The 8,643-nt window shown below is 34.1% G+C and overlaps 1 protein-coding gene across 1 annotated transcript in view; it reads left to right on the top strand.

Annotated features, from left to right (window-relative positions):
- Positions 1-1,581: 1,581 nt before the first annotated feature.
- Positions 1,582-8,643, top strand: part of LOC106881619 (smoothelin-like protein 1) — a 50,067-nt gene continuing 43,005 nt past the window's right edge. The window contains exon 1 of the mRNA XM_014932084.2: positions 1,582-2,539. The gene's annotated coding sequence lies outside the window, so the exon portion shown is untranslated. The remainder of the gene's footprint in view (positions 2,540-8,643) is intronic.

Below are 8,643 nucleotides of genomic sequence, written 5' to 3'. Positions count from 1 at the left end.
TGGTTGGTAAGCAAGCTACTTACCACACAGCCACTCCTGCGCCTGTGAATGTTTATTTTTAGAATGGCATTGTAGGGTAGGTGTTAGAGGCTGGATCTGGTAGTTTGGAACAGTGAGAGTATTTGGACTGGTTTTGGCCAGTTTGAATGTGTAAGGGTTAAGGTTAAAATCTCACTAATACCTTTGAAGTTCGCACATAAATATCAATGGCTTGCAAAGACAATGTATTTCATTATGCAACCATAATATATTGTAAAGTACATTAAATGTTCTTATAAGTGAACACCATGTCCTGCTGTGTTAGCAGTGCACTTTACATCAACTTGTTTTATTGTTTACCACTTATCTGTTTTAGTCATAGGAATGTGGCTATGCTGGGGCACTGCCTTGAAAGGTTTAGTCCTATAAATTGTCCCCACTATTTATTCTATCAATCGCTTTTTTGCCAAACTGCTAAGTTACAGGGATGTAAACAAACCAGCACTGGCTGTCAAGTAGTGATGGGGAACAAACGCAAACATGAAAACCCACACAGATATCCGTGTGTGTGTATACACACATGACAGACTTCTTTCTGTTTCCTTCTACCAAACCCACTCACAAGACTTTGGTCGGACCAGGGCTATGGTAGAAGACACCTGTTCAAGATGTCATGCAGTGGGACTGAACCTGGAACTACATGGTTGGGAAGTAAACTTCTTATCACACATCCATGCTTGCAATCAATATAAATATATATTGAGAGCATTGTCCAGTCTGAAAACACCCTGGGTGGCTTCAGGTTAAAATCTCAGTTTCCGGGTTAAGGAAAGCTTTATATGTGTTTGTTTTTGGAATCTGTCCAAAATATCTGTTTTGTTACAGGTGAGTCAAAAGACAATCTGAGAATTTACCTAGTAGAAAGTTTAGTTTTACATGAAACTATTGCATCACTCACCTGAGTGGTGGCAGCAATGGTGATGGTGGTGATGGTGACGGCAGCAGAAGTAGAGGTGGTGGGGTGGGGGTAGTTTGGTGATGAGCTTCAGGGATGTAGCAGGGGTAAAATTTGATGGTGGTGGTGGTGGTGGTGGTGGTGGTGTGATGCTACAGTTGTAGATGTAAGTGTAGAAGTATGAAATGTGGTGGTGGTGGTGGTGGTGGTGATGCCAGGTGATGGATGTGTAGTGAGCAGAGAGGTGATATCAGCATTGGTGATGGTGGTGGTGGTGGTGGTGGTGGCAAGAAGTGGGGGTTGACAGCATCTTCAGAAATCTGTGAAGTTTCGGTGTAAAAACAAGGAATACGTAAACAAATAAACAAAGAAGTAAACAAATCGGTAAATGTTCCATGAGGAAGTTTAGTTTACCTTCTTGTTAACACGGGTAGTTGACTGGGGTGGCGTCTGTTTGGAGGTGGAGTCAGAAAGAATGATAGGTGTGTAAGTAGGAAGCACAATGAAGCAAGTTCCTGGATAAGTATAACTGCTACGGTTAAGTTAGGTTTAACACACACATACATACATACACACCCACATACATACATATACATACATACATTCATACACACATACACGTGCGTGCACACACACACACACATATATATTCTCAGGTGCATACACATATACATATATGTATTCTCACACACACACACACACACATACAAATGTATGTACATATATACACGCACTTACATGTGCACGTTCAAACAACGTGAAGAAGAAGATAAAAAGAACAACAACAATTCTCTCTAAAACAAAAGACAACCAAAAATAATCAGTAGATCTCAGACAGGAACAGAATTAAGAAAAACATAAATAAATAAATCTAAAAGAAAAGAAAGAAAACATACCTAAAAAGAAAAGAAAAAGAAAATGCAAACAAAATTGAAGAAAGAAAGAAAGAAAGAAAGAAGGAAAGAATTAAACCGAAATTCTTGACGCTCTTCAACAAAAGAAATTAAGCCATTATTATTTTGTTCCTCAACTGAGCATTTCTGTTAGTTCTGCACAGTAGTTTCAACTCTGGCAGAATAGCACTGCAACGCAACATCCATCCCAGCAGTCGACACTGAAACCATTTTTTTTCTTTGTTGTTGTTGTTGACAAACTTTGTCAGACATCCTATTCTATATATCACTCTTTGGTTTCTCTCTCACTCTCTCTGTCTCTCGAAGACAGAACACTTTGAAAGAGTCTGCTGCTGCCCCTTACCCACTTTCTTTTTTTATCTCCTCTTCTTTTTATTTCCTGGTCTCCTGATATCTTCTGATATCCTCATATCTTTGATATCAACTTACTACGTCCTTTTGATAACCCCCTGAGATATCCCTTGGCTGTAGCTACCTATATCAATTCTTATATATATGCACGTATAAGAATTAGATCCTATATAACATATCCTATATTATATATTACCTTGTAGCACTTTACACATTTACATACAGCCCTTCACACTTAAAATCTCCCGTGGTCCCTTCTTAAAGAACAGCAGACATAACCTCCTCAGGGATTTTACAGGGATTTGGTTAAAGTGATTATTTGATACTATCAATTTATTATGTGAGTATTTAAAAAATGTTTGCTTCTTTATTTTTTTTATTGTTGTTTGGTAATTTTTTTTTTTTTTTGATTTTTTGAATTTTATCTTGAAATATTGTTTATATCAGAAGAAGATTTACTTTTTTTTTTTAAAAAGTTTAGAAAAGGGATTTTTACTGAGCAAGACTAGATATAAAAATATCTGATAAGAAGACTTGGAGAAGAAAAATTCTATGAAAAATTGCTTAAATAAATTAGTGAAAAAGATTGACTAGAATTAATTAATGACTGAAAACAATTTGTTAAAAACTGAAGAGAATTGGTTAAAGACTGAAGATAATCGGTTAAGGACTGAAGAGAGTTGGTTAAAGACTGAATAGAACATGTTAAAAACTAAATAAAATTGGTCAGACTGAATGCATTTAATTGATGACTGAAGAGAATCAGTTAAAGACTGAACAGAATTGGTTAAGACTTGAGAGGAGACTTGTCTAAATATGGAAAAAGAGAAAAGAATTGACTGGAAATGATTTGAGAAAGGGAGAATTCATTGAAGTCAGAGAAATAATTTAGTGAAGAAGACTGATAAAATGAGTGACCATAAAGAGCATATTGAAGAATTCACATAAGCCTTTTGTTATCATATTTCTGTTGCATTACACTGCCTTTGTTTCAATTAATTTTGAAAATAGTAAAGAATTTAGTAAAATAACTTTGCCATGCTTAAAGTGGTACTTGGAATAAAACTTGATATGAAATTTTGATGGAAGATTTTAATGTAGATCACTTTAAAACTAAGAGTTTGTATCATAGAGATTGGGGCAGTCTTAGGTGGATTGGTTTAAAAGGGTTAAAAGAAAAATGTAAACCTGCATGAAAAATTTAGAATTGATTGAAATGTATATATATATATATATATCTTTTATAGGGTGGTTTGAAAATCATTTTCCATTTTAAAATTTAAATGACTTTTTTTCATGAAAAGGTCAAATAAATTTTCTCTTTAGATATTTTCTATTTTGAACCTTAAACATTTCTTTGAACTACTTATAGTAAGTAAATCCTACAGATGCCTTCCATTTTCAGACTTGCAGAATCAAACCCTTACTATACTGTATTCTGTAACAGCTCAGTTTATTTTAGCTCCAATTCTCTCTAATTTATTGTCAGAGATTATTCTTTGGTTTTTGAATGTTTGAGGTTTGTTTATGTGAATATTTTGTTTAAGGTAATCCACACAAAAAAAAAAGAAAAAAAAAATCGGGAGTTGTGAAATCTAAAATAGAAAATGACTTTGTACTACCTTGAATATAAAAATATAAAAAACAAAACTATATTTTGAGTTAAGTTCAAAATTTGTGTGAAATGAAGAAAATGCAAACTCAGTTTTGAAAGAAAAAAGAAAAAAAAAGCTGTCTTTATTTGACTTTCAAATATTTTTGTTCTTGAACTTGCTTTTGTTCCTGTTGTGGTTATTGATTAGTTTTGCTCAAACAACTTTACAACACAGTTGCCGACAGTCAAATCTTTTGAAACAGAAGACATAAATTATAATACTAAGAGTCTTTTTGTTTTATGGCTTCAGTTGACAGAGCAAACTGAAGTCCATGCTCTATTGGAATCCCATGATCTTTTCCAACAGGGATTTTGTAATCTGAGTAAGGTGGTGAACTAGAAAAGAGTAAGCCATCTTGGACCCAGACTCATAGGTTTCTTCTAACCTCTACTTTGGTTCCTGTTGTTGATGTTATTGTTGCTCAAACACAGATCAGCCGTGATCAAGCAGACCTATGAGCAAAGACATTCTAGCCATGACTATCCATCCTATTATTGTATTTTTGGCAATGTCCTACCCCAGACTACATCAACCAGTACATCCATTTTTAAGACAGTAGAAAATTATTTGAGGGTGATTTATTTGGGTGCTATTTTCAGTAGGTCAAACAACCATGTAGCAGGTCTCTAATTTCTGTTGTTGTTTAACCCTAGGTAAAGCCTGATGACATAAACCTCTGATTAAAGTATTTCCAAGCATGACCATCTTGTCTTTTTAGATGTATTTAATACTGTATTATCTAATGTTTCCACCCCTTTCCATAAGATAGAAGAGGTGTTTGGTTTGAGGGAGATTTAGTAATTATTTCTAGCATATAGGGTGACCCAATAGAAACTACGTTATGTTCTTCATTCCTGTAAATGGCTGGAGATCAGTAGCTGCTGGTGACAGAGTATATGTTATAATATACTTCAATCAGTACAACAACTAAGCTCTAATCCTTCACTGTATCAGGAATAGTGGTGGGCGGGGGAAATTGTTATGGATTTGAGGGAGATTTTTAAAAATCAGGGACCTCACTCATTAGTAAGTACCAGAGATTGAAATGCAATTAGATAAGGACTTGCCAGGACTGCATCCATTCTGAGAAAAGTAAAGAATCTGTAAATTTTTTCAAATTCATTAATGTCATCATCATCAGCAGCAGCAGTAGTAGCATTTTGTCTTTTATTTTAATTGCTGGTATAGGTTGGATGGTTTTTCTGAGGTAGTGTTTTACAGCTGGAAGCCCTTCTTGCCACAAATCATTTTAACTATCTCTTTCAATATATAGCAATGCTGTTGATCTCTTCTAAAACAGGAATACATATGGTAAAAAATTCATAGATCTGTAACTAATATTAATCCCTTAATGTTATGCTTCCTTAATCACATTTTTAAAAAATTAATCATACATTTCTAAAATGACATTGTAGGGTAGATGTAAGAAGCTGGATCTGGCCAGTTTGAACATAAAACAGGTAGAATATTGGACTAGATATGACTAATTTAAATGCTAAATGGTTAAATTCTTGTTCCAGTCTTAAAATTTAAATTGTTGGACATTTTTTGCTTTTTCTTAATCAAATGAATTTTAAAGGACTTAAGTGGACAGTTTTCAAATTCAAATGCAGGTGAAATTTTTGTGCTTAGACAAGAGGCCCTGACCACCACAAACCCTGCTTCTCATCATACTGTTGTCTGCTCATCTCCACATTGGTTAGGTTGTATACCAAGATAGGAATTTAGTACTGTGATTTTAGTCACTGTTGTACATGGAGCATGGAAGTTGCTTCTTTTTTTGGCTCTAAGTCAGTACTGCATTGAGTAAGATCTATACTCCAAAGCATCTCAAGCATGCTCACCTCATCTTTTATTCTAATATAGCAAACTACTCTGGACTAGGAAAATTTGGCTGCTGCTTTTAGCAAGTTGAGTGGCCATGTTGAGGTCACTCTGAAGGAGATACAACTACCACAATAAGAAACTTCAGGAACAAATATAGAAGTTTCTTTTGAATCTGAAAGATCTGTTGTTGTAGTCATTTTATTATTATTATTATTATTATCATTTCTTCTTCTTCTTTTTCTTTTTTTTCCTCTTATTATTATAATAACCCAGATAACTGGAGGAATTGTTAGCATGCATTGCGTAATGCTTTGTGGTATTTTGTCTGTCGCTACATTCTGAATTCAAATTCCATTGAGGTCAACTTTATTTTTCATCCTGAAAGGGTCAATAAATTAAGTACCAGTCAAACAGTGGGGTCAATGCAATCGACTAGTCCCCTCCCCACAAAACTTTGTGCCTTCAGTAGAAAGGATTATTATTATTATTTTAAGGTGGTGAGCTGGCAGAAACGTTAGCACGCCAGGCAAAATGCTTAGCAGTATTTCGTCCATCTTCACATTCTGAGTTCAAATTCTGCTGAAGTCAACTTTGCCTTTCATCCTTTCAGGGTCGATAAAGTAAGTACCAGTTGAGTATTGGGGTTGATATAATTGACTATACCTTATTTGTTAAGGTTGTGAGGTATCGGAATTGTTAGCACACCGGACAAAATGCTTAGTGGGATTTCATCCATCTTTATTTCAAAATATTTCCATTTTGTTCTAAGTTCAAATTCTACTGAGGTTGACTCTGACTTTCATCCCTTCAGGGTCGATAAAATAATTGGGGTAATGTAATTGACTTACCCTCCCATCAAAACCTGGTGGCCCCGTGCCAAAATTTCAAACCACTATTACTATTTTTTAGCTGTTGTTGTTGCTACAGTTCCTGTTTGGCTGAAACTTTTCAAAGCATTCAATGAATAGAAAACAATCTGCTTCTGTCTTTGCCATATTCTCCTTTTATCTCCAACCATATGCCACATCTGTTGTTCTAATGTCTGTTTGAACAATACCTAGGTCAACATTGTCTTCATCATTCTTAACCAGGCAGCCAACACTTTCAGCATTCTCCTTCAAAGGTCAGGGAGAGGTCATTTCTGTGGCACACATACACACATGCATTTTGAAATGTTTTAACTGGGAAAGGTTTACATAACGGAAGCACTTCCTATCATATATTACACAAACCTGAAACATATGAATTAAATGATTTCAAAATATCAGTATTTGATTTCACTTCATTGTTACAACTTATACAACTCCAATGTCAGTGCAAACTAACTGATCCACACTTCACTTATGGAGATACACACACATATATATCTATTGTTTTCCTTTTAAAGAAATATATATATATATATATATATGCACGCACACACAAACATACATACATGCACATGTATATATAATACATATTTATTTCTTTTGTCTTCATTTAAAAAAAAGAACACACCTATTTCTTGTTTTCATTTCTTCATTCTAAAGAAAAGGAATATTTGTGTGTGTGTGCAATTGACTGCTTTTAAAGTTTTCTTATTTGATTTATCTTCATCTATGATGATGTGTTGTCTTAAAGTGATACATTTTCATAAATTCACAAAGTAAATTGCACTATATTTAAAATGAAATTTGAAAACTACAACCCTACTTGCAGATATATCTAGTTCTGAAGAAAATTAGGGAAACTAAGCTACATTAATCAAAAACTACCTATAATTAGCACTGAAATCTCACTTAATTTCTCATTATTTTTGCCTCTTGGCGCTATGCTTTTTCACCTTGCCAAAGTTAGTCAAGGTCATAGCTCTCTGTAAATGTCTTATTCTTCTCCTTAACCTTCTAATTCTGAAATCTTGCCAGTCTTTATATTTATAAATTGTAAAAGAAAATAATTAATAAAATAAAGTAAAATAAAAATCTCTTAACCCTTTAGCATTTAAACTAGACATATCCAGCCAAAATATTCTACCTGTTTTAAGTTCAAACTGGCCAGAGGCTTCAAAAAAATACAGTTGCATAATCAAAATCATGAGGCTACAAGATAATGTTGGATAAATTCAAAACAATGTGAACAAATAAGGGTTACCTTTCGTAGAATAACCTGAATGTTAAAGGGTTAAAGGTTCAAGGTGTTTACAAAAGACAATGCTTAGTCCTGATTTTCTCTTTTTTTATGGTTTAGACAGCTATGACCCTTATTGTGGCGTTTTTGATACAAGATAAGGGGAAAACAGAAAACTAAACTACATTTCAAAAGGGATTCTTAGACAAAGGCCTTGCCAAAATATTTACAACAGAGTGCACTAAGTGACTACGTTGAATTAAGACTACCACCCAAGAAGAGTAACAACATGGACCCTATAAAATCTGAACAGTTGAGTGGTAAATAATTATTAATCCACCACAAGTAGCCTTCCAGGTAGATGTAGTACCTATATGGAGTACTCAATACTGTATAGTAGAGTAGATGTTTATTGATTTTACAAGGGAAAGGTTAACAGTAACTTAGAAATTTCAGCTTTCATGCTAATATCAGACTGTCTGATAATAGCAAAGAAAACTGAGTTTGAAGTCAGTCAACTTTTTCCTTTTTCCTTATAAATATATATATGTGTGTGTGTATGTATATATATATATATATATATATATATATATATATGGGAGAATATACGAAAAAACAACAGACGAGGACAGGTGGTGTAAATAACAAAAGGATGTATTAGTATGACGCTCGGGAATACGGAAAGTCTTTGACGTTTCGAGCTACGCTCTTCAACAGAAAGAATACGGAGACAAGGAGAAAAACATGGAGAAAAAAAATTGAATAGTGTTCAGTCAACGGTCAATCATAATAATGACTGATCATAACAATGGCTGACCGGAAGTTAGAAATTCTTTTTTCAGGAGAGCTAAGAAAA

Source organism: Octopus bimaculoides, chromosome 26 (genome assembly GCF_001194135.2).
Source record: "Octopus bimaculoides isolate UCB-OBI-ISO-001 chromosome 26, ASM119413v2, whole genome shotgun sequence".
Classification (NCBI taxonomy): domain Eukaryota; kingdom Metazoa; phylum Mollusca; class Cephalopoda; order Octopoda; family Octopodidae; genus Octopus; species Octopus bimaculoides.
This window is presented reverse-complemented; position numbering and strand designations above follow the sequence as displayed.